General features: G+C 34.2%; 1 protein-coding gene and 1 long non-coding RNA gene across 2 annotated transcripts in view; one reads left to right on the forward strand and one right to left on the reverse strand.

Annotated features, from left to right (window-relative positions):
• Positions 1–24,573, forward strand: part of PDE7B (phosphodiesterase 7B) — a 494,425-nt gene that overhangs the window by 17,581 nt on the left and 452,271 nt on the right. The window lies entirely within an intron of this gene.
• LOC141487999 (uncharacterized) overlaps positions 21,245–24,573 on the reverse strand; it is a 33,841-nt gene continuing 30,512 nt past the window's right edge. Inside the window, exon 3 of the long non-coding RNA XR_012468562.1 lies at positions 21,245–24,009. This is a non-coding gene — a long non-coding RNA (uncharacterized LOC141487999). The remainder of the gene's footprint in view (positions 24,010–24,573) is intronic.

Raw genomic sequence — 24,573 nt, forward strand, 5'->3', positions numbered from 1 at the left:
GCATAAGAGATAAGTTAAGAAAAGATCAGAAAATTTAAATATGAATGATTTGGAGTGATTATTGGATAAAAAAATCATAAAGAAGAAAAATATTTGAAGCATTCATTTTAAAATGAACATGGGTAAGGTATAAAGAATTCATATTGAGACACAGAATGACACAAAGAATAAACCTGTTTTATGAGCCACAATACAAGAAAAATAGCAGTTTATAATAGAAATTTGAAAAAAAAGAATTTAGTCAAAATTAGAGGTTAAGTAATGTACCTTTAAAAAGTGAATGAGATAGGAGCGGCTAGGTGGCGTAGTGGATAAAAGCACCAGCCCTGGAGTCAGGAGTACCGCGGTTCAAATCTGGTCTCAGACACTTAATAATTACCTAGCTGTGTGGCCTTGGGCAAGCCACTTAACCCCATTTGCCTTACAATCCGACCTCAGACACTTAATAATGACCTAACTGTGTGGCCTTGGGCAAGCCACTTAACCCCATTTGCCTTGCAACAAAAAAAAAAAACCTAAAACAAAAAAGTGAATGGGATGGAAATCAAATAACAGAAATAAATATTGTCAAAAAAGATGATGAGTATAATAAAAAACTTATTAGGAGAAAATTGATATCTGTAAACATATCAATGAAAGAGAAAAGGAAGAAATCAAATAAATAAACATACAAGTAATAATCCTCAAGTGAACAAGGAATGTGTTCTGAAAAATAAAGATGAGATAAAGCTAAAAGTTGTTTCTTTTTCAAAAAAGAATTGATAGTTAATTTAGGTTTTAAAAAATGAAAGAAAATCAAATCACAAGAGAAAAAATGGAAAAGGAGATTCATAACAAATTGGTGAAAATAAAGATAATTGAAAGAAATATCATACCCAAATATATGCCAATAAAAATGGACACAAATAGAAGGGAAAAATATTTACAAAGATAGTGTAAAAATATATTATATTCAAAAATATAACAAAAAGTGGCTACTATAAACAATTTAATAACAACCATGGAAATTAGTTGTAAGAACATTCCCAAATTGGGAAAAAACCTAAATATAAAAAGGAACTTAAAGTACAAATATAAGGAACAGCTGGATAGAGCACTGACCCTGGAGTCAGAAGTACCTGAGTTCAAATCTGACCTCAGACATTTAATAATTACCTAGCTGTGTGACCTTGGGCAAGCCACTTAACCCCACTGCCTTGCAAAAATTAAAAAAAAATAAAGTACAAATGTAATTTATACAAAATTGGAAGAATGTTTAACCCTTATTTAACCTAAATTGTTTTACTAAAATAAAATGTATTTTGCCAATCTTCTTCTAAAAAGATAAACATGGTCTTGGTACTAACAAACTAGCAAAAGATTAAGGGAATAAGTAAAACTATAACTCAATATCACTGATGAATATTGATTCAGAAATGTTGAATAAATTATTAGCACAACTACTAGAGATTAAAATTATTTGCAATTATCAGGTTGGATTTCATATTGTAGATAGAAAAAGAAAATCTGATCAAAATTTCTATAAAATACATAAATAACTGGGGGCTAACCTCCTAAGACACACTTGGGTCATCAATATACATGTTATGTTCTGTCAAATACACTAACTTCTCTTTTCCTCAATCTGCACAACCTCCATGAGATTTTCTCTGGCTCAGGTATACAATCTATGATCAAATCCTTGAGCTTATCATCATCCTTAAGTTTTCCACTTCCATATTCAAGACTTCCGAATTTATTTTATTCACTCATCATCTTTTATCTATCTCATCATAAGGAAATATAGGGGGGCAGCTAGGTGGCATAGTACATAAAGCACTGGCCTTGGAGTCAGGAGTACCTGGGTTCAAATCTGGTCTCAGACACTTAATAATTACCTAGCTGTGTGGCCTTGGGCAAGCTACTTAACCCCATTTGCCTTGCAAAAAAAAAAAGAAAAGGAAAGGAAATATAGGAATATATATATATATATATATGATTTATATAAGAGATATAAGACAAATGTCTTACTCATCCTAAATCTATTTTCTATATTCACCATGATCTCCAATTCTAATCCTTAAGAATATCAAAATGCCTCCATCACCTTTGCTTTGGTTTTACTTTCTTCCCTTCCTAATATCAACACATTTCTAACTATTCAGTTCTATGCTAGGCCATCCTTGTTTCCTTGTCCTGCCTTGCTAAACTCAAGTCCTAGAATGTTCCTTTCATTCATGTCTTTAACTCATATGCTACTGACTGGACTTGGAAGAAATTGTGAAACTAAGTTGACAGACAAATTTATGCTCGCTGATCTCCAATGCATCCTCAGTAAATCAATCATCCTCATCCTCCCTAATTGATTCCCTGTTTCTACTCACTCTAGCAAGTATTTCATAACTTTTCTTCTTTACTTAAGCTTCCCATTATACTCTTTCCTTCACTCTCTCAATTGAAGTAGTTGACCAAAAATATTATGGCCATTGACCAATAGCTCTCTTTCTTTTCCTTTCTTGCTCATTTCATATACATCTGGCATCATCCTGCATTATCTCTTTACATTCCAATCTCTGATGATATTTGTTTTTTTAACACTTGCCAAAGCCAACTCTTATACATACCCCCCCAATCCCATCTATTACTGTCTTCTCCAAAATATTGTCCCCTAAATCTGCCTTTAACTACAGAGAATATAACCATTTTCCAATCCAGGTTACCAAACCTGATATTATCCTCTTCTTTTCATTCTTGCTCACCCCACATATCCAATCATTTGTCCAGTCCAATAGCTTCCTTTTTGACAATGTCCATAGCATTGTGTTCCAGATTCTACTCATAAAGCCATCACCTAAATTCATTAGTTTTTTGCTTGGATCATTATCATATCTTTCTAAATGGATTCCATGCCCCCAAGTATCTCCCTATTCCAATCCATCCTCTGCATAAATGCCAAGGTTTTTTCTTAAAGCATGTTGTCTTTTCTAGTCAATAAATTCCAATCTATTACTTCTAGATCAAACCTAGAGAGGAGAATCAGAAAACAAGATTGGATGGCTAAGGAAGAAGGGATTGGTGCAAATTGGGTATTAGATCTGTAATATGAAGAGAAGAGAAGAGAAACTATTTAGTCCAACTATTTGTATACAAGCAATTGACCTATATATACATGTTAAGTCCTACCTGTATCAACCAATATTGGTAATCATAGAAACAGACTTGTACTCTGAATTAGATCAAGATTATAATCTTGGTTCTGCCACTAATTTGCTATGTGACAACAGAATTCTCTTAACTTTTTTCTCATCATTTCTGTATTATGAAACAGGGATAAGCATATTGACATTGTCTAGGTCAGTTTGGGAAATATGAAGATAAAATGGGAGAAAAGATGTAAGAGTTTGCAACAGTAATGTGACTTTTATCTTGTCTAGACCTAGTCTTTCATCAATATTGAGAATACCTCTTATAAAACTATCGAACATTTCAATAATTTATCCAGGTGTCATTTATATTTTAGGTAGTTTCCTGAGCTCCTGAGTGGTTATTGTGACTTACCCATATTCTTTCAACTAGTTGACATTAGAATCAGAAATGGGACTTGGTCTTCCTGACTCTATCCACCAACCAGGCTATTCTTTCAACAAATTACTGATAGAGACATGATTCCAGGGAAATGGTACCACTGTGTAAGGAACTCAACAACAGCAAAACTAATATTATGGGCTTGTCTAACAGGGTTAACAGGAAAGGGTAGAGTACAAGGTAATAAAGTCTATCTAGGGATAAGACTCTGAAAGTTAGTAGTGTCAAATGGAAACATCCTGTAAAAAATGCTCTAGATTTGAAAAGAGAGGAATTGGGTTCAAATTCCATCTTGATACTTATTAGATCTGACATTAGCAAATGACAACTTCTCAGAGCCTCAGATTCTTCATTTTACAATGAGTTTAGATTAGATGATCTGTACTGTACCTTACAGTTTTCAATTTGTCATCCTATGATTCTGAGAATGAAGCATCTTTTTCTCTCCCAATTCATGACCAAGGGACAGAAGTAACTTCACACATTGCATTTGCTTTGAGAAATGCAAAAAAATAAATCTCCTTAGAATAAAACAAAAGAGAGCATATAAAAAATTGCTATTTCTTGCCTTGGTTGTGTCCCAATGCAATTTAAGCAATTTTTCATTTTTTCTTGTGTAACTCTAGAATTCTTTTTTAAAAATATTAATATCAAGATTTGAGAAATGTAGAAAACAATTAATAGGAAAATAACTATGTAAAAAATACTGTTTCTCTCATTATTTCTACCAATTGTTTTCTTATCAATATTTTGCTTAGATTTGTGGAGTAGGGAATACATGTATGTCAAATTGGATTTATAAGCATAAATTTAGAATTTAGATTCTGTGAAATCAAACAGACCAAAAACATTATATCCTGATATTTGCATACTTCATCCAAGAGCTCAATTCACCCATAAGTATTTACTGTATCAGAAAATTTTTAGATCCCTAAAATGGTTTTGATTTTTATTTTGAGTTGTTTTCTTGGGCAGATTATGGCTATGTCTAAATTATGGAAGAGTTTACAGAAAATAAATATTTCAGAGTGAAACTGTACTTTAAGGATCCATTCTTACTAGAAAGTTCTCCCAAGGAGAACAAATTACAAATTTGCACCACTTGGTCACAGAAGAACTCTCTGGTTAGTTGATCACCAGCAAGACTTATAATAAGATTCTGGGAGGGAGTTCTAGCAGACTGTTTATTTTCAGCTGCTATATAACTTCATACCAGCTAATTCACTTTTCTGTTGAACAGACAACTATTTGACAAATTAATAAAAACATATTTAGAGTGTATGCTGGATTTTGAATGATTCAATTTGGGACTACACTAGATAGAACACATTGACCAAGTATAAGTTTTAAAACACTACACATCTATTCATAGATTTTGGGATATATGCCAATTGGTCCCAAAAGGTGAGTATTTATTTGAATGTTGTAAATTAATCAGAATAATTGACCAGTCATTAAGTGGCATTCATTTAACTAATAGACTCATAAGCAACTTTTTTCCTCAACAGAGAAAATGGCACTTTCAATTCTGAAGTTATGCATAGATACTGAGACCTTAGAACTTCCTGTACCATTGATTTCATCAGACTGAGTACCACTTCCAAAAGTGCAAATGGCAACCTCTTCTTGCTTCAATAGAGAGTTATCATGAATTACTTAACTTGAAGAAAAGACTTAGGTCATGATAACTTTCTTCCAGTATTTGAAGGACTATTTAATAGCAAAGGATTCAATTTATTCACAAGATAAATTTCATCTTTCATAAAGAAAAACTTCCTAACAAGTAAAGTTATCCTACAGTAGAATAGATCATGTCAGGGAGTAATGGGATTCTTTTATCCCAAAGATTTCAAGAAAATTCTGAACTTCCACTTGTTAGGTATTTCATAGAGAAGATTCGTATTTGTGTGTGGGTTGCACTAGATGATTTTTAAAGTCCTAAACACCTGGGATCCTGCAATATTGATTGTAGTACATGAAATAATTACTTTCTAAAATGAAAATAACTGCAATGTACTGTTTAAATTTCATGTAGGAAATGGCAGAAGAAAATGGTTCTTCTCTGAGCTATAGCTGAGCTCATAGATCTATGTTCTGCCATCAAGCAGAAAATCATCCTTCGACTCTTTTGATCCTTGCCTACTTTCAGACATCCAAATTATCCTTATTAGAAAATCATCTAAATTCTTAAGCCACCCACCAAGCTAAAAGATATAATGCACCACATTAGGAACTTAAATATATATTGGAAATGAATGAATGAATGAATGAATGGATGAATGGGCAAATAGCTTGCAGCAGAATATATCTAATCACTCAGATGGAAGAAATGATATCAATAATATAATTCAGAAAATTCAATATCAGAAAAAAAGAGGTTAGACTAGGCACAAAAGTAAATGCAATGGATAATAACTAGAGAGGCCAAGTATTTACTAGGACCCACAAAATGTGAAAAAATTTCCAACACACTGATTATCTCTTCTATGGACAATTTATGGGAATGCATGAGCAACAATCATATTATTGGGTGCCAAATTTATTTGTATGGTATCATATCCATTCCTTCTAGATCATAAGTTCCCTCAGGGTAAGGGCCATGTCTTACCCCTGGTATTATACTCAAATACCATGTAATAGCTACTTAAGAAATAAATTTTTATTCAATTGAATGGCATTATAACTGTATAAGATGCACTTCTTCCTATTTAAGAGATCGTAGGTGAGATGAATATGAATTTATTAAACAAAGAAAGAATTAATTGTAAAGAAAAGTATAGCTGTTCAGGTCCCATAACTCTATACTAACCTAAGAGATTGAAGTCATCAAGATCATCGAAAAGCATTCATTAAACATCAGTGTGCTTGTTACACTGTTTCAGGAAAGAAAGGAAAACAAGCTTATCTACTTAGTAGCAGCTGATTTGATTCTCACAACACTATGAAGTATGTGCTATATCCATTTTACAGTTGAAGATACTGAGAAAGATAAAGATTAAATGACTTTCCCAGAATCACACAGAGAGTATCTAAGTCCAAATTTGAATTCAGGTCTTCCTGAATCCAAGTCTGGCACTCTCTTTATTATACCATGTAACTACTTTGATATGATAGGTGATGAACCCAGTGGTTCCTCCAGTGGAATTTCAATCCACAGCCCAATCTAAGACATTAAAGCACATAAAGGAAAAAAGTTTTTTAAAAAAACGTAAGTACATGACCTAAGTAATAATAATAAACATCTTTTGTTTTCTGAGCTAATTTAGTGTAACAGAAAATAGCTTTTCTTTTATAGGAAATTTTTCTTTCATAGGAAATTTTAGCTGAAAGTTACCTTTACGACAATCTCTTAATTCATATGAGGCATCCATAGTTCAAAGAGGTTAAGTAATTTGTACATCCATTTGTTCAGCTTTGTTATCTTCCACTCAACCTGAATGTCAGCAATTTGAGAAGCAGATGGACAGAGGAATTGAGGAGAAGTTTACAGATAATCCCCAAAATAAATAATCTGTTTATGAATCATTGAACTGACTATGGTGTATTCATATAAATCAAAGAGGACATTTATTAAGTTCCTACTATGTTCCAGATCCTGGGCTAAATGTTGAGGATATAAATATAATTGACTACTTTAATACAAGCTCATTTGGAAGGTAAGACATTAACAGTGAAGCCTGAGCAGAATCAGCTAAGGTCTCATGTATAAGGTAGTCTTTGAGGTGAATCTTGAAGAAAGGATTTCATATTAGTGTAAACCAAGATATAAAACCTATGTTAAAGTTGCATCTAAAGGGATTTTTCCTATTTAGATTGATGTAATCAATGACAATATCACGTTATGTAGTTTATCAGGAAGACCATATATATTTGATTTTAGGCTGTTCATCCCTCAGTTTCAAAAAGGACCAATGACATCACTAGTAATGTCTTGACTTACACATAAATTGGATTTAAGTGAGGCAGAGTTACAAAAAATCATCAAAGTCCAGCTGCAAGACAAAAGTCAAGACAATGACAGCGGCCCAGGATGCAGAGGATGATTTTGGCATCTTTGATATCTACCATACTTTAAATACTCCACAGGACTTCCTTCAACCACTGACTATTGGAACAAATTGTTCTTATTGACCCATTCTGCCAGGGGAAGTCTTCATATGCTTGAGATAGAAACCATTTTAACTCACATGTTATTTACCCTCCATTTGGCTTAGTCCATCTGCTGAGATGGATTACTGAAGTACAATTACTGTACATGCTAATTTATTTTATGCACTGTTTCAATGAAGGTAAAAGCTTGGCAATCTGAATTTATAGGATTAGTTCAGATAAATGCTGGCAACCACAAGGCTCAAAAGTAAATGCAGTAATGATGATGTTGATGCTTGTCCTTCATTCTTAAAGGAGACCATGGCACCCAGAAGGTGATGCTATGACATGCACATGAATTGGATTTGAGTGGGGAAGTGCTGTGCTAAGTCACAAGTATCACTTTTTTCTCTGGATTCATCTGGGTTCGGTGGCCAGATATGGATTAGAATGACAGGAGATGATCCTGGATTGGAGGAAGTCAGAGCTAAGTAAATTTTCAAGGTCAGCTAGCATGGGTCAAGTGTCTAAAGTCATATTTGAACTCAGATCCTCCTGACTCCAGTGTTGGTGCTCTATCCACTGAATCACCTATTTACCCATTAAATGTAGTAGGTGATGAATGAATGATTATAGAATAAATTTGTCTAGGGTGGGGAAAATGAGGAGTATAAAGATAATCAGCCCTTCCAGAGTGGTTAGTTGGCACAGTGAATAGAGCACCGGCCCTGGAGCCAGGAGTACCTGAATTCAAATCCGGCCTCAGACACTTAATAATTATTCAGCTGTGTGGCCTTGGGCAAGCTACTTAACCCCACCTGCCTTGCAAAAAAAAAAAGCTAAAATAAAAAGATAATTACCCTTTCCTCATTATGTTGTGGAAGAATTTTGAAGTGGGGGATAATTTGGTGTTGGTTTCCCTAAGGCAGGGGGACAGAGATAGAAATGAAAGGTGGAGTCTTTCTCTGAGCACTCAAACTTAAAACAAGTGTTATACCTTTAAAAAGTAGACTTCATATTGCTTGGCTAATTGATTTTATTTTGACATCAGCTTAAGATGAGATAAAGGTGAAGAGAAGCAGTAACCTAGCAACTTTCTTTTTCACCCAAGAAAATACTGCACTGAAGTATTCAGGTCTGCAGAGCACAGAAGAATGAACAAAATTCATTCATTCAGTATTTCCAAGAGAAATTTCCTTTCCTGATAAGATTCTTTGAAATGTATTTCACAGACCTAATTTGGTGTGTCTGGTATATCTCTTAGAGTCTGAAATACACAGAGAAGCTCCTTAGGGAGGACATACATCATTTATTTTTATCACTTTTAATTTCTAGGACATGGAAGTTGTCTTTGCTGTTAGAGTTGGCTGCATGGGAATAAATCTGTTAGACTTTGATGAATAGTCCATATTCAAGTCACAGAGTTCTATAAAAAAATATAGGAAGGTCAGTGATATAGATTTCATGCTAATGACATTATCCTATAATTTGTTTTTTAAGAACTATAATCTACAGTGATGGCCTTATAATATGAAGATGTTACAGGTCTGAAGATCTTCAAGCAATACAACAAAAATGAAGTAAAACCCAAGTTTACCATAAATAAGCCTGCCCAAGTAAACACAGGACTGAATCAATGATTGCAAACCCCTAGGAGTTTGGATATCTCCTTTCTTCTTCATCTCTTTATGCTGTTTGCCTATGTCATGCTCCCTCTGACAAACTCATGATGCCAAAGAACATAGCTGAAACCTTTTATGAGGGAGAGGAATTGCACATTCAAAATAGCAGGAATGAAGGAATGGCAGGAGAATATAAACCATTGAAGAAAAAGTCATTATTGTCCTCTTTGACAGCATTATTACTGTTTCTGTGATTTGTTCTTTAACACTAATTTTTTAGTATTAATAGACCTATACCTCAAAGAGGTTAAAGAGGGAAAGGATATGAAAATATAAATAGTGATCTAGAACTAGATTTGTAGTTCTTTTTACAATGCCAAAAAAGCTAGATATGGCCAATAATGTCAGAATTTGTTTTGCTAGATTATGCGTATTTTTGTGAGGATTTTGTTTTCTTCCCCCCAAACTTGATAGCACAGGGGAGAGAGAATAGTAATCTTCCTTAATCGATTTTTTTTAAAGACAGGATAATTCATCTTAAGTAACCAAGTGGCATGACAGGTAGAATGTTGCACTTGAAGTTAAAAAAAAAACAGTTCATTTATCAGTTGCGTGATCTTGGGCAAGTAATTTAAATATTTACCCCAATTTATTTATATATATATATATATATATATATATATATATTTAAAATGGAGATATTAATAGCAACTATTTTAGGAGATTGTGAGGATCACCTGACATAATATACTCAAAGTATTTTGTAAACCTTAAAACAGGATCCGAATGTGAACTAACTATGAGCTTCTCCTGATCCACACCTTTTCAAATAGGTTAAAACAAAAGGATTCCCTGATTGTAGAAGCTCAAATCCTAGAACATTTGTATTAATATTCAGTCACAATTATATTATAAGCAAGGATTAGAAACAAATTGACAATGTAAATCTCTTCTTTTAGTTATGGCAGCTACTAGGTTACATCAAGATTTTCAATAGGACACAAAAAGATACAAGTGACAAGATAAAGGCTATTCATGAATCATTAATTTATTCATTCATAAATAACTTATCCTGAATTTCTTGTAGTTCCAGATTTTTAAAAAGTACTCTTCTTTATCAGAAAGAAACAAGCTTTCCCTTTTTTGCCTATTCAAGTGATTTATAATCATGACAGTGTCCAGTTATATTTTCACTAGATAATAGAGGTAGGGCAACCAGGTGGTGCAGTGGATAGAGCACTGGCCTTGGATTCAGGAGGATGGGAGTTCGAATCCAGTCTCAAACATTTGCCTCTTACTAGGTGTGTGATCTTGGACAAGTCACTTAACCCTGAATACCCTGCATCCAGGGCTATCTCCAGTTATCCTGATTCATATCTGGCCACTGGACCCAGTTGGCCCTGGAGAAGAAAGTGATGCTGGTGACTTACTACAACATCCCCCTCATTCAAATCCAATTCATATGCTTGTCATGTCATCACTTCCATGATGTTGGGTCTTCTTTGAAAATGAAGGACAAACATTAGATAATAGAGGTAGAGTAAGGAAGAAGAGAGTTTTCATTCTAATCCTCTATTTCCCACCCTCACTCCCACTTCTAGTTGTTTGCTGACAACCAAGTGAAAAGATTTGGAAAGCTCTAAGAGCCCCAGGCAATGTTCTATAGGTACCTTCTGTAGGTACCTTCTGTGAATTCCAAATCTATCATGGGAGTACAATGGAGATTCACCAATATCCTACAAGGACATTAATTACTCAGAACTGGTTTTAAAATGCAAAGTTCAAATGGTACAAGCTACATCTAAAGGATACGTATTTTATTTATTATTATATGTCAATATTTCCAGTATCTTTGATTTTGCCTAATGATTCATTTTGTTGCAGCTCTTCCACAATATCAGATAGTATACTTAGAGGCAAGAGACAACTAGGTGGTGCAGTGGATGGAGCGACTGAGCTTGGAGAGAAGAAAAATAAAGAAATAATAATACTAAGAACTTTGGAAAAGATATTCTACCCTGGTATTCACTTAAACATTTCAAATATATAGATTATAGCAATAGACATGCCTAGAGCATGAACCAGATGTTCCAGCAACATCTTGGAGGTTCATTTTCCTTGCCTCTTGCCCTTTGGGGTTTACAAGATCCTTTAGACAGGTTAAGAAGAAGAAATGGAAATAAACTGTGCTGACATATTCAGACTATACTATATGGCAGAGATCAGAAAACTATGGCCCTTCAATGTATGGCCCACAAGCTAAGAATGTTTTGTGTTTTTCTTTATTTACATTTTAAAATAGAGTTGTATTCTATTTTAAAATGCAAAAACAAAAAGTTCTTAGCTCACAGGGTATACAAAAGTAATCTGTGTGTTGGATTTGACCCTGAGATCATAGTTTGCCAACTCCTTACCTATGCATTTCTATGATACCTATTGATTGTGAAAAACAAATAAGCCTTGCTTTAAACAGATCTTCTATAGTATATGCTATGCTTTAGTGTGCTACTAACTCAAAAATATCTGTGTATGTTTAAATTCAATATATTCTTCCTCCAGAATGTATTTCTTCTTTATTTCTCTGTTCTCCCAATCATTCAGGATGAAAATCTCAAAGTCATCCTAGTAGCTTTCCCTTCCTCATCTCCAATTCTCCTATACCAAATCACCCCCAACTCCCATTCAATAAGTCATTAAGTATTGCTGATTGATTCGGGTAATAACTATGTTCTTAGCATCTGACCCTACTTCTCTGTTATCACTTCCAGTATTCTAGTCTTGTACATTAGCAATTCAGTTTTATGTCATTATAGTACCCTAATTATCCTTACTTCAGTATCTCTGCTCTTCCATTCACATTGCACATTAACAAGTCCATCTTCCCACTTTTTAGCTAATAACTAATTTCTAAGAATTCTCTTTATTTTAATCTTCCAGTACTGTCACAGTTCACAAGCCCAACCGGAGTTCTTCCCTTTACTAATTAGCTAATAGCCTTAATTAGCTTTAGATCAGATTTTTATTATATATATAATAGGCAAATTATAAGAAAACAAGAAAATTTGACACAATCTCCCCCAAAGCATGGAGCACATTGTCTCACAAAATACACACAAGTCTATGGGAGGAGTGGGTATAGAGGTAATGAATGAGGCATAGGAGGGTGAATATCTTTTTTTGAATGCATAACCAGAATTTTTCCAAGGGTCAAGGGTCATGGTTCTTGAAGTTACTTCCCTCCTTGGATTTGTTCTCAAAGGGTTTCTCTGCTTCTGGCTTCATGCTTTATTCTACTGATCTATCACAAATTCCAACTGAAGGCATTCATTGCCTGCTACTAGTTCGATCTTTTCTGTGACATGGTCATTTCTGAAGAACCATCATAAGAGAGGAAGAAAGGAAGGAAAGAAATAAACATTTCTTAAACACCAAGACCAGACACTATGCTATTTGCAATATTTATAAATATCTTATTTGGTCCTCACAATAACTCTAAGAGTTAAGTTTTATTATTTCTCCTATCTTACAGTGCCTTACCCAAGGTAACACAGTTGTTTAGTGGCTGAGACCAGATCAGGTCTTCCTGATTTAAGACCCAGAACTTTATCCCCTTGTAGAATCTAGGAAGAGCCTGGAAAAAGCGAAAGAGAAATCCTCATGTTCCCCTCAAGAATGATTACCCCTCAAGGTCCTGAACTCAACAAGCCTGGAATCCTCAACTGCCAAACTTAAAGAATCTTCTACAGCTAGACCAGTTGATTGCTTGAATAATCAACAGCTTAAATTCCTTCATCTTCTTAAAATTATCTGAGGCATGGTAAACTTGTGTAACCAGTGAGTTATTCTCTTTTGTCCTAATCAATATAGGTTCATTCTCTATAAAGAGATCACAGGATGCAATTCATCTTGTTTCTACATTTAAGAGTTCATCTTGTTGATTGATTCAATTGACAGGCCTGGCCCTGATTCAAGTGGAATGGGAGGGAGATACATATATATTGACTGTAATTTTGGGCAATCTAGGTTTCAACTCTGTACCCCTATTTCTTTATCTGATAAGCAACATGGTACAGTGGAAAGAAAACTGGCTCTTGAGTCAGAAGAGTGAGTATCAAATATGACCTTTGACTCGTATACCATGAATGAGGTTGGACTCCCTTTCCTCAATTTAATTTAATGGATTCAACTAACCTTATTATGGAAAAGTGATAATTATTCTTCTTATCCACTAGCCTTGCTATTGGGATTAAATGAGAAAAGATATGTGAAACCTCTTTGACAATTATAAATAAGGTATGATATAAATTATAATCACTATTTCTCTTAAATTCTACATTCTTTATGAGACATTCTGCAACTGCTCCAACCCACAGAAATATCATTCTCCTCTAAATCCTAATAGGACTTCTTTTTTCACTTTTTTTTTTTGCAAGGCAAATGGGGTTAAGTGGCTTGCCCAAGGCCACACAGCTAGGTAATTACAAAGTGTCTGAGACCAGATGTGAACCCAGGTACCCCTGACTCCAAGGCTGGTGCTTTATCCACTACACCACCTAGCTGCCCTTATTTTTTCACTTTTTAAAAACATTTAATTAAATGCTGTCTTGTACTGCTATTTAGCATTTTATTTGTGGCCGTCATGACTCCCCAGCCAGATTGTAAGCACCTAGAGGACAAAAAATATAGTTTAACCTTTTTATATTCATTGCAATGACTATCACAGGGCCTTGAAAACATATTAGATGAAATAAATATTTTAATAGTTTGTCTCCCATTGTTGTTAAATCATAAACAAGTCATTAAACCCCCTCAATTCTCCAGCTGCATTTTAAGATTATCTCCTTAAAGACAAGTTTGAAAAATAGTTTGAGAAAAGTTTTCTTGGTATTTTTAGTAGAATCTGAAAAAAATGGTGCTTAGCTAAAACCACCATTTGATGTCCTTTTCTTTATTTCATATACTAGCTAAGTCAGGGAAGTTCAAAGTGTTTGGTGTAGAGAAATACTTGGAGAATGAAAATAACTAACTTGTTCTAGACTTCAATGGAGAAAAATCCCATGTTGAATGACTTTTCAAGAGTGCAGGGAAAAACTCTTTTCTGGAAAAGACCACAATTTGCTTTTACTTAATAGAAATGCCTATATAATGTCTCCATGAACAGTCCACTTCAAGTCCACTCATAATTTATGAATCATAACAATATTTCTATCCTTTTAGAAAATATCACTGACAAACACATTTATGGCAGTTTCATTATTATTTATTTGATGATTTAGAAAATGGGAAATGACAGAAAGCTATAATTAATTTTAAAATATTTTATGCAAACTTGCTTTATTTGTAATCTATGCAAAGACTTCCCTGATTTTAAATAAAAGGCATTACTTCCCTCAAAGACTAAAGTTATGATGATTAAAAGAAAGGAACATGACCAAACTGGTTTCTGTTGATGCTGGCACACACAAGGGTATCATTGCCCTGCTTCACCACCACCCCAAATTTGGAGACAACATATTTGCAGGGCAAGAAGTCTGTAAACAGAATAGAAAGGTGTGAAATCTGTATATATGAGAGACCCACATTAGATACGTATTTTTTTTCCTTCGGTTACCCTTGAGAGTTAGACTGCCAGATGACCATGCAGTGACACATGCAGCTGCTACCCTAGACTTTGGGTTTGTGGGTGGCCTTAGCCTAGATTATTCACCACCATTGTAAATTCCTTTAGGGAAGGGACTGTCTTTTGCTTATCATAGTACCAGCTTTGCAAAGGTTTACTAATTGATAGGTATGGCCGAGGTTGTAATTGCTGGTTCAGCAAATACTCCAGAAAGTGGAGACTGGTTCCATCATTAGGCATGATCTTCTTGAGTTTGAAGTTTAGCAACTATGGTGATTCTCACCGGACTGTTGAACTGGAGGGGAAAAATTTTTCTCTAATCACTTTTTTTCTTGATTTGCTTTTTTTTATAATCCATGATCCTAAGATGGGATCCTAAACATACTTCTTACTATCTCTTTCTCATGATCTATGGGTATGTGTAGCTCAGGGTTTTCTCTTCCTACCACCAGCCAAGCTTCAAGATCTGGGAGAGCAAAGATAAGAAGTTATAAAGCATGTCAAGAGAAATATAGATTCACAGAGAGGCATGTAAACTACTTTCTTTCATCATTGCTCAGTTCAATAAATTGTGTTAACACATAGTTGTTAGACATCTGAGTCTTGTGTATATGTTTTTAGGGTTATGGTGATAATCAAAAAGAGAAAAACTAAATCACTTTGAATTATATATAGATTATAGATTTTTAGATTGGAGTATTTTAAGTAACATTTCATTTCATTCCCTAGATAAATTCTAGACAAGGACAGCCCTGTCATAGAGGCTGCGGTTTTGGCAGAAGAAGCTGCCTTGGCATCTGGATATTGAGGCACCTCAAGTGGCCAATCCACTTATTTTTCAGAGTGGTTCTAACAAGAACAATGGTTGATTCAAGTAGAGTACCACCTTGTGGGCAACTCGGATATATCTCACTGGATAATACAGATATACATTATATTTCTGTAGTCATAAGGGGAAGCAGAACTTGAGCTAGGTAAGAGGGTACCAGGAATGGATTAACAGGGATTATAGGGATCCATGTATTAATCACATCAGCACATATATATATATATATATATATATATATATATATATATATATATATATATATATATATATGAAGGAGAAGGAGTTGATTGGGGAAATTTTCTGATCATCTTCACTAATTTAGTAAGTAAAGAGCCTATGTGACTTTCATTCTCTTTCTTCTATTACTGATGAGTTAATTAACTTGAACTTCTATTTTGATTGAGATAAATTGACCCAGATAATGGATTGAGATAACTTGATTGCTCCACCACATTTTTTTGATGACATATAACAAAGGAAGCAGTTTGCTTAGTTTTATCTTTTTGCCTTTTCCTCTTTCTTTGTATGTGGATCATCTAACCCTCAAAGTCTAGTAGAGTTTACAGACCACAAGTTCTAAAATCTAACCTCTTAGAGAAAGAAAAGGGAACTCCTCAAAAGGGTCAGTCTCTTGAGGATAAGAAATTGTTCATATAGCCTCCAGAGATAAAAAAGCAGAGTCAGAAGGGGACCAAAGCATGAGATAAAAGAACAAAAGACCTGAAATTTGACCTCCTTTGTTATTGTGAATTATTTGTATAACACATGTCAAACGGGAAAGGTTTTTGCCCTTCTAACAACCTTAAACTTGTTTTCCATCTAGAGACAATGTAAGCATCCAATACCATTAGACTGAATAAGTCTCTCTGAGTAAAAATGAGATTTAACAAAATATCAGAAAATGTCCTGTCTAGCAAGCCCAAATGCATTTTCGTTTTTGGATAAAATACTAATCTTGAGGTAATACCAAAAGTCCAAATATCTGTCTGGATCCTAGTTGTCAAAGTGGGATTCACCAAAATGTAAATGTGGAGAGAGATAATGGAAAGGTTGGTTTACAAACCATACATTTTACATTTGAAGGACTGATAGAACCTGTAGGGGCAAAGGGGTACTCAAGAAAAGAAAATAATTTTTGAAAATAATTTATAGAATACTTTGAGGCCTTTGACATATTCTTTTCAATTTTGTGGATGGAAAATAAAGACTGTCTTGAACCCCAACAGGGGTTTTTTTGAGCTCCTGTATGGTAGGAGTGAGGAAACTCCAGCCTTATATTAGTTTGGCATTACCAAGGAAGCTGCAGGCAGAACTCAAATTCAACAAATCTAGTACCATCTTAGGAGTAAATTCATTTAATGTTTGACCAGATATGGCTATCAAGTGATGTTATAAATATCCAAATGGCTCTTGCAGAAATAAAAAAAAATTACCACCACTGCTATGGGATGTGAATATCATTTTGCCCACATGTGTATAGATATAGATATAAACTCTATTCTAAGATTTTCCAGAGTTATCTCTAGGTAGAGGCATAGACATATTGCTGGAGGGTAAAGGAACTGTTCCCAACATTGAAACTAGTCCATTTGAGCTCAAAGCTTGTACCTCTGGGGTATGGATTGCATATTTTTTAAACTATGATACATCTATGTGTGAGAAAATGTTTATTCAATCTTAGAAGTTATAGAAGCTTATTTGTTGCACTATTTTTTATGAGATAGCTACTATATGATTTTCAGAGAAAAGTTTAGTTAAATAATGGAAGTTTTATTCTCAGATATGGTTCCATATCTATATTGTATTTTCATTTAGAAGCAGCAAATACCAAAAAAAAAAATCAATTTTCACAAAAATATGTTGTGACATTCACTATTTCACAGTTTTTTTCACATACAGTTCCAGAAACCTAGAAAAAGCAATATATCCAGAAATAAGTAAGGTGTTTTTGTGTGAAGATTAATTTTAAAAAATGCTTTCCTATCAATCATCAGTGAAGCATTAATAATATACAGTCTTCAAGTCAAATCCCATTATTTATGCTGTCTATTTTGTTGGAGTTAAATATCAAAACATCAGTGTTCAGTATAGACATAGATTGAATAGCCCTTGAAACCCATAGTACTCTCCCCCCTTAAGACTCACAGATTAGGATTCATTGAGATCTACCCACTAATATTTTTTGCAAGACAGTGGGGTTAAGTGGCTTGCCCAAGGCCACACAGCTAGGTAATTATAAAGTGTCTGAGGTCAGATTTGAATTCAGGTACTCCTGACTCCAGGGCTGGTACTCTATCCACTGCACCACCTAGCCGCCCCTACCCACTAATTCTTACAAGCATTCATTAATTTCATAAATAAATTTGTTTATTTTAGTGGGGAAAAAAGAAATGCTTTCTTTTCCTTTTCATTCATTCAGTAGAATTAGACTACCTTTTCAATTTCTCAGAAAAGCATAGAAATAGATAATTATGCCTGTGTCCAAGATCAATTCAGGAGAGGAAGTGAACATGGAGGTTTTCTCTTCACTTAAATTCCAGATCCATCCTTTGGTGGACCTAGAGTTGTTCATCCAACCTAGTTCTATCTTCTATCTAATTTGAACAATCTCTAAGGGAGGTTGGCGGGGAAGGTGCCATTAAAAGAATCACCAGATTTCTTTTAGGGAAGAACAGAAGGTCTGGATGAAATATAGTATTTTTTGGCTTATATATTAATAGACTTCTAAACCTTCAGGCTCAGGGCTGAAATAGAACCATCTTCTGAGGATTTTCCCCAGATCAGGAGCAACTTGCCAGACTTATTAGTATTACTCTAGCCAAGGGGAAATCTCTTGGACCCACATCAGTCCTAGAGTCAGAATGAAATTAGAATGGTAATTAGGGTTATCATTTGTCTAGTTTTTCATTATCCCTCTCTCTCCTTCCCCATGGATGGATTTGGCCATATTTTTGGACTTTCACATTTGATTCAACTGACATATCTTATTTCTTGTTAAGGTGTGAGCATTAGGAGAGTGATTCCAAAAGTGAAATATTATGATTAGAGATTGCTGAGAAAAGCAACATAAAAGGAACTGTGGGAAATTCTTCTGCTCTCTTTGGAAAGATATCCTTTAGCTTTTAATGTTATTAATGCTCTGGAACTTTATTAGGTAGGCTCTAAACAATCCCTATTGTGAATTTGAGCTGTGCATTCCTTTAAACCCTTGAACAGTTCAAAGTAGTAGATCAGAGAGTGCTGCCATTGATTTGTTTTACTCTGTTGAATGTAAATGATTTATGTTTGGTAGTACTTGTCCTGAGAAAGATAAAACAGAAGGAATAAAATGTACAGGGCTTCAAAGGTGCAGCTTGACTCTGCTGGCAGCCCACTGTGCCAATCAGTGGAACTGATTTTAAAATATGCATAGACTTTCCATGGAAGCAGTACCATCATCACCGAGCTTCTTACAGATCTCAAAAAAAAAATGAGTGAAAGGAAAGGTTCCTGGAGAAATGCCAAGAGAAGTAACCTACAGTTTCACTTTTGTCTGGGGGAGGAAAAGACTTGACTTAGAAGTAATTTCTTACATATCTGCAAAGAGAGTAACAGAAATTGCCAACAGGTAGAGAGACTTGGACAGCCTGGCAAAAGGCTGTTTATGTTGCCATTAGAGATAGAATTCTAGCCCTTTGAATCTATGGATAATAATCAACTTATTTTCATAGAAGCTTCAAAGTATAAGTTTAAGACTTAACCTGTCCCAGTTTATGAATTAAAGCCAAAAGGTTATTTCCTTGAGTTATAATCAAAGGAATGTGATCAAGAACTTTTAGCCTTTTAAATGACAGTGCTGGAAAATTGCACTTCCTATAATTGTATGTCACAGTTCTCCTGAGGATGTTCTTTATTTAATGCTTTGCTAAATCCACTTTTTCCCATCTCCTGCATACTCCTCCCAGTACTCTGGGTAGAAATCTCTTCCATCTATCTGTTAAAGCCTTTTGTAGAATAGTATTTGCTGTTTGTATCCCTGTATTTTGGTAAAAAGCTAATTGTTCTTGTTTCAATAAAAGACCCCCAGAAATTGTGAACGTACAGCCATTGAGGGGAGGGTGAAAGAATGGTCATTTATCTTTAAGAAGAGAAAGAGGGACAGACAGACAGACAGACAGAGATAGATTCAGAGAGACAAAGACAGAAACAGAGAAACATACAGAGACAGAGAGCCGTATATCTTTATATGTATATGTATATCTATCTATCTATCTATATCTATCTATCTATCTATCTATATATATATATATTATATATATATATATATTATATATATATATATATATATATATATATATATAGTTGCACAGTGGATAGAGCACTGGGTCTGGAGTCAAGATGACTTGATTAAATCCAATATCAGATACCACCAACTATATATATATATATATATATATATATATACAGAGAGAGAGAGAGAGAGAGAGAGAGAGCTAGACTCAAAAGAAGACATTTCTTCACAGTTGTTGAAGGAAGAATTTTGAAGTAGAGTTCAAGGTAGGTTTGTATTTTGTGCTTATCTGAAATATTGAGAACCAGTTCTGGATAGACAGGTGAAATGCTTTAGTTTGGGAAATTGTATAATCTCACATTAGCAATTGTTAGAGAATTGACGTATTATTTTTGATCTGTACTTATGATTACATAGGAGCTATCTCTGTGTAGAAGCTTCTTCCACCAATACAGATTGACAACCACAATTTATAACCTCTAGAATGTATCAGATGCAGAATCTGAACCCAGATTATCCTAACCCCAAGGCTGAATGAGATGCCAAAGAGTGGTGGACTCCTGGGTAAACTGTTACTACCTTGAACCAGTTCACAACCACTGTATGTTAAATTTTCATTTATACCTAACAAATTGCAATATTACAAATCAGGATTTCACTTAATGTTTCCTTGATTCTCTGATACAAAGAAGATGATAGAAAAAATATTAATAATAGCAGATTAAACTTAAAACATTGTGCATACTTTTTTCACTGAAATATTTTTATTAAATATTTACAAGAATACCATTCAGTAGACTACACAGAAGCTTCATTTGTATATATAAATATCTTTTTTAAAAAAAATTAAGGGCAGCTGGATGCTGCAGTGGATAGAGCACCAGCCCTGGAATCAGCAGGACTGGAGCTCAAATCCAGCCTCAGACACTTAATACCTCCTTAGCCATGTGACCTTAGGCAAGACCTTAAACCCATTGCCTTGCAAAAATAACAAAGGAAAAAAGAAAAGGATTAATGGGTTTCATTATGGTGTGAAATTAGTAGCATCACATTAAAATAAAATTCTTTATATTTTTATCAGAAGAGAACCATTCATTACTAATATTGAGTTATTTATCTAAATAAACTAGATATCTAGGTGCAGATAAATCTCTGATGTGTTAGCTCAAAGATCAAAATTAGTACAAAACTAGAAGAAAGAATAAAAATGAGTAAAAATTAATGTAATAAAAATATTATATTCTTACATCAATTAAATAAATTATTAGTCATGAAAAATGGGTGATACACAGAAGAAAAGACCTACACACTAGTGATAATTTTATGTGGAAGCTAACTAATGTAATTCAGTTGCCAAACAAGGTGATAAAAAAAATCCTAAAAAACTACTTTAATCAGCAAACACTTGACTTCTAAGTCAACCACTGAGAAATGACAGCCAAAGGAAACACTACTCTAAATATCGCCTTGTTTGTAAAATTATATGGAAAAAGAAGATAAAAAATTATGAACAACATCACCTCATAAAACAGATTGAAGCAGTGAAGGGTAAAATCACCATAAGGAAAGCTTTGGTGAAAGAGCCAACTAAGCAAAATCATCCTAATGGCATTTAAGGATGAAGGAAGCAGAAGGAAAATGGAAAAAAGGGTGAAGATTTATAACAAACTCATTTCACCATTAAGGACAGGCAAGCCACAATGTTTGTACTCCTACATCATAGCCATGGAAGTGCTTACAGAGGATGTATAAATGGTTCTAAAAATCACAAAGATGGAAAAAACAAAGATTAAAACAAGTCCACAAGAAGGAATTCATGCTGAAGTTACCAATAATGTGAAGATGTGGCAAAAAGTTGAATCCTATTAACAGAAAAAGACAACCAATAGGACATCAACAACTACCAACCTATTTCCCCATATTCCCAATTTTTTAAATGTCATGGAATAATAATTATAATAAAGTTTGTAAAGTATTTTACAAATAATATCTTATTTGGTTCTCCCAACAACCCTTAGAGGTAGGTGTATCATTGTCCTCATTTTGCAGATGAGGAAACTGAGGCTGAGAAAGTTTACTCTTATACATTTGTCCATGATCACAAAGCCATAATGTTTCTGAAGTTATTTTGAACATAAATCTGACTCCAAGTGATCTCTTTTCCTCTCCTTTCACAGATAATAAAATTGAGAATTAGGTCAAGTAACTTGATTTATATTAAAACTAATAAGAAACAGATGTAGAGTTGAACCAAAATGCTCTTAATATTGTCTTCACTACTACCTCATACAAGTCACCTCACTTTTCACCTTTAAAATGAGGTTTTAATTGATGATGTAATCTATTCCTTGTAAATCTTCCATTCTGGCTTTGCCACCAACTTGTCTTGGAACACCAGAAATATTCTTTCCTTGGTTCTCAGTAAAGTGAAGAAACAGAATTTGGTGGTCCCATCCTTAGGGAAAGCAGAGCAACACAATTATGCTTTTGAATTGTTGTACTGGAGAAGACTTTTGAAAGTCCTTAGATAGCAAGAGATCAAATCAGTTAATACGTAAAGAAATTAATTCAGGCTCTTCACTGGAAGGTCAAATTCTGATGATAAAGCGTAAATACCTTGGCCATCTGATGAGAAGACAGATGTTGGGGAAAATTGAAGGCAAAAGGAAAAGGAGACAGCAGAGGATGAGATGGATAGATAGTATCATGGAAACAATGAACATGAACTTAGACTGAGAATTAGTGGAGGATCGAAGGGTTATGCTATAGTCTATGAGGTCATGAAGAATCAGTCACAACTGAATGACTGCACAACAACAAAGTCCTAATCCTAAATCCCTTGTTCGTGTCTAGAACCCATAAAAGAAAACTGAGTTCCTTTCTGGTCCTTTCCCCAACAGACTCATCTCATTCCCTCTGGGTTTCACCATGTGCCTAGGCAACCAAGTTGCACAGTGGATAGAGCACTGGATCTGGAGTCAAGTTGAGTGGATTTAAATACAGTCTCAGACACCAAATCACTGAATGGCTCTGGGAAAATCACTTAGATTCTATTTGCTTCAATTTTCTCAACTATAAAATGGGGGTAATAATAGTACCTAATTCACAGGATAGTTCTGACAACCAAATGAGCAATATTTGTAATAGTACTTTATCCAGTGCTTGGTAGGGTCTTAATACTTATTCCTTTCTCTATTCTCTTACCCATGTGCAAGAAAATATATTGTCTCCCCTTTTCACTGTGAATTATTTTAGATCATGGACTGTCTTCCAGTCCCCTACTTATATCCCTATCCCTTTTCATGGAATTTGGCATGTAGTAAATGCTTAACAAATAATAAATATTTTAAACTCATTTGACCCTGATTTTCTGTATGCCTGTTATAATTCAAGAAATTATTTCTTTAATGATTGGCTGTAGAAATCTGTCTCATTAACTTTTTAATCTCACTTCACATTGTCTCACTTCTTATACATTTTGCATCAGTGCCTTTATATATAAAATTTTATTGATTTTATACCTATCATTTCCCAAAAATTCCTACTCCCCAAAGAATGTTGACTTGTAATAAAGCCAAATGACACAGCAACCATGTCTATCAGTGTTTATAGCATTCTGTACCCATAATCCCTTCTCTATCTCCTCCTTCCCCAATTATATATTTTACTTTTTGAGTATAATTCTCACCTGCAGTTCCAAGGAGTTGTACCCTGTACAGTAGTCAAACTCTAATAGAATCTTCTTGGCAGACTGGCTAAACCAAGTTGAAAGTAACCAACAGATCTTAAAACCATCATTGAATTAGGGGGTGTCTTCCCACAGCATGTGAAGATTTCTCCAACAAAATGGATAGATGAGAGAAATTTATTCCAAAAGCCACAAAGGCAACTGAAGCAGGTTTGGCGGATCACTTAAAAGCTTGGTCAAATATTGAAGACATCAAGATCATCTGCTGCATCCCAGGCCATTCATTACCAGTTGTCACTTCTGTCTTGCCTCTGGACTTCAATTATTCTGAAAAAGAAAATGAAGCTGTCAACTTTGTGCAACTTTGCTTCACTTAAATCCAATTCACATGTAAGTCAAGATATCACCCCATAATGCCCTTGGTTCTCTTCTAAAACTAAGGATGAACAAAATAGCTCAATTACAGTTAATTTTACAGCTATGAGAAATAAACGATTCTTTAAATATCAGCATGCAACAGAAGCAATTTTATCATAGTCTCCAAATTTTTTTAAGAAATTGCTATTTCTTAATGATAGCATATGTTGAAAATATTTTTCCAATTTTTCTAGCATGATACAATTATTATCCAATTAATTTCATTCTAAGGAGTAGTACTATAAAGCATATGAAAGGACAGCTATAAAATGATGACACTTATCAAAAAACTGCAGAGGCCCTTTTTATATCCCATTTCTTCCTAATACTTAGATTGCCAATTACGGCTAACCAGAAATCATTGAAAATTCTGAGAAATGTCAAAGCAAAATCAGAGTTACCACTTTTTTCCAAACAAGAATCACTCTAAAACCTCAAAGATAAAAATTTAAGTGTGTAGTTGGTCATTTTCAT

The sequence above is a fragment of the Macrotis lagotis genome, chromosome 5 (assembly GCF_037893015.1).
Source record: "Macrotis lagotis isolate mMagLag1 chromosome 5, bilby.v1.9.chrom.fasta, whole genome shotgun sequence".
Taxonomy (NCBI): Eukaryota; Metazoa; Chordata; class Mammalia; order Peramelemorphia; family Peramelidae; genus Macrotis; species Macrotis lagotis.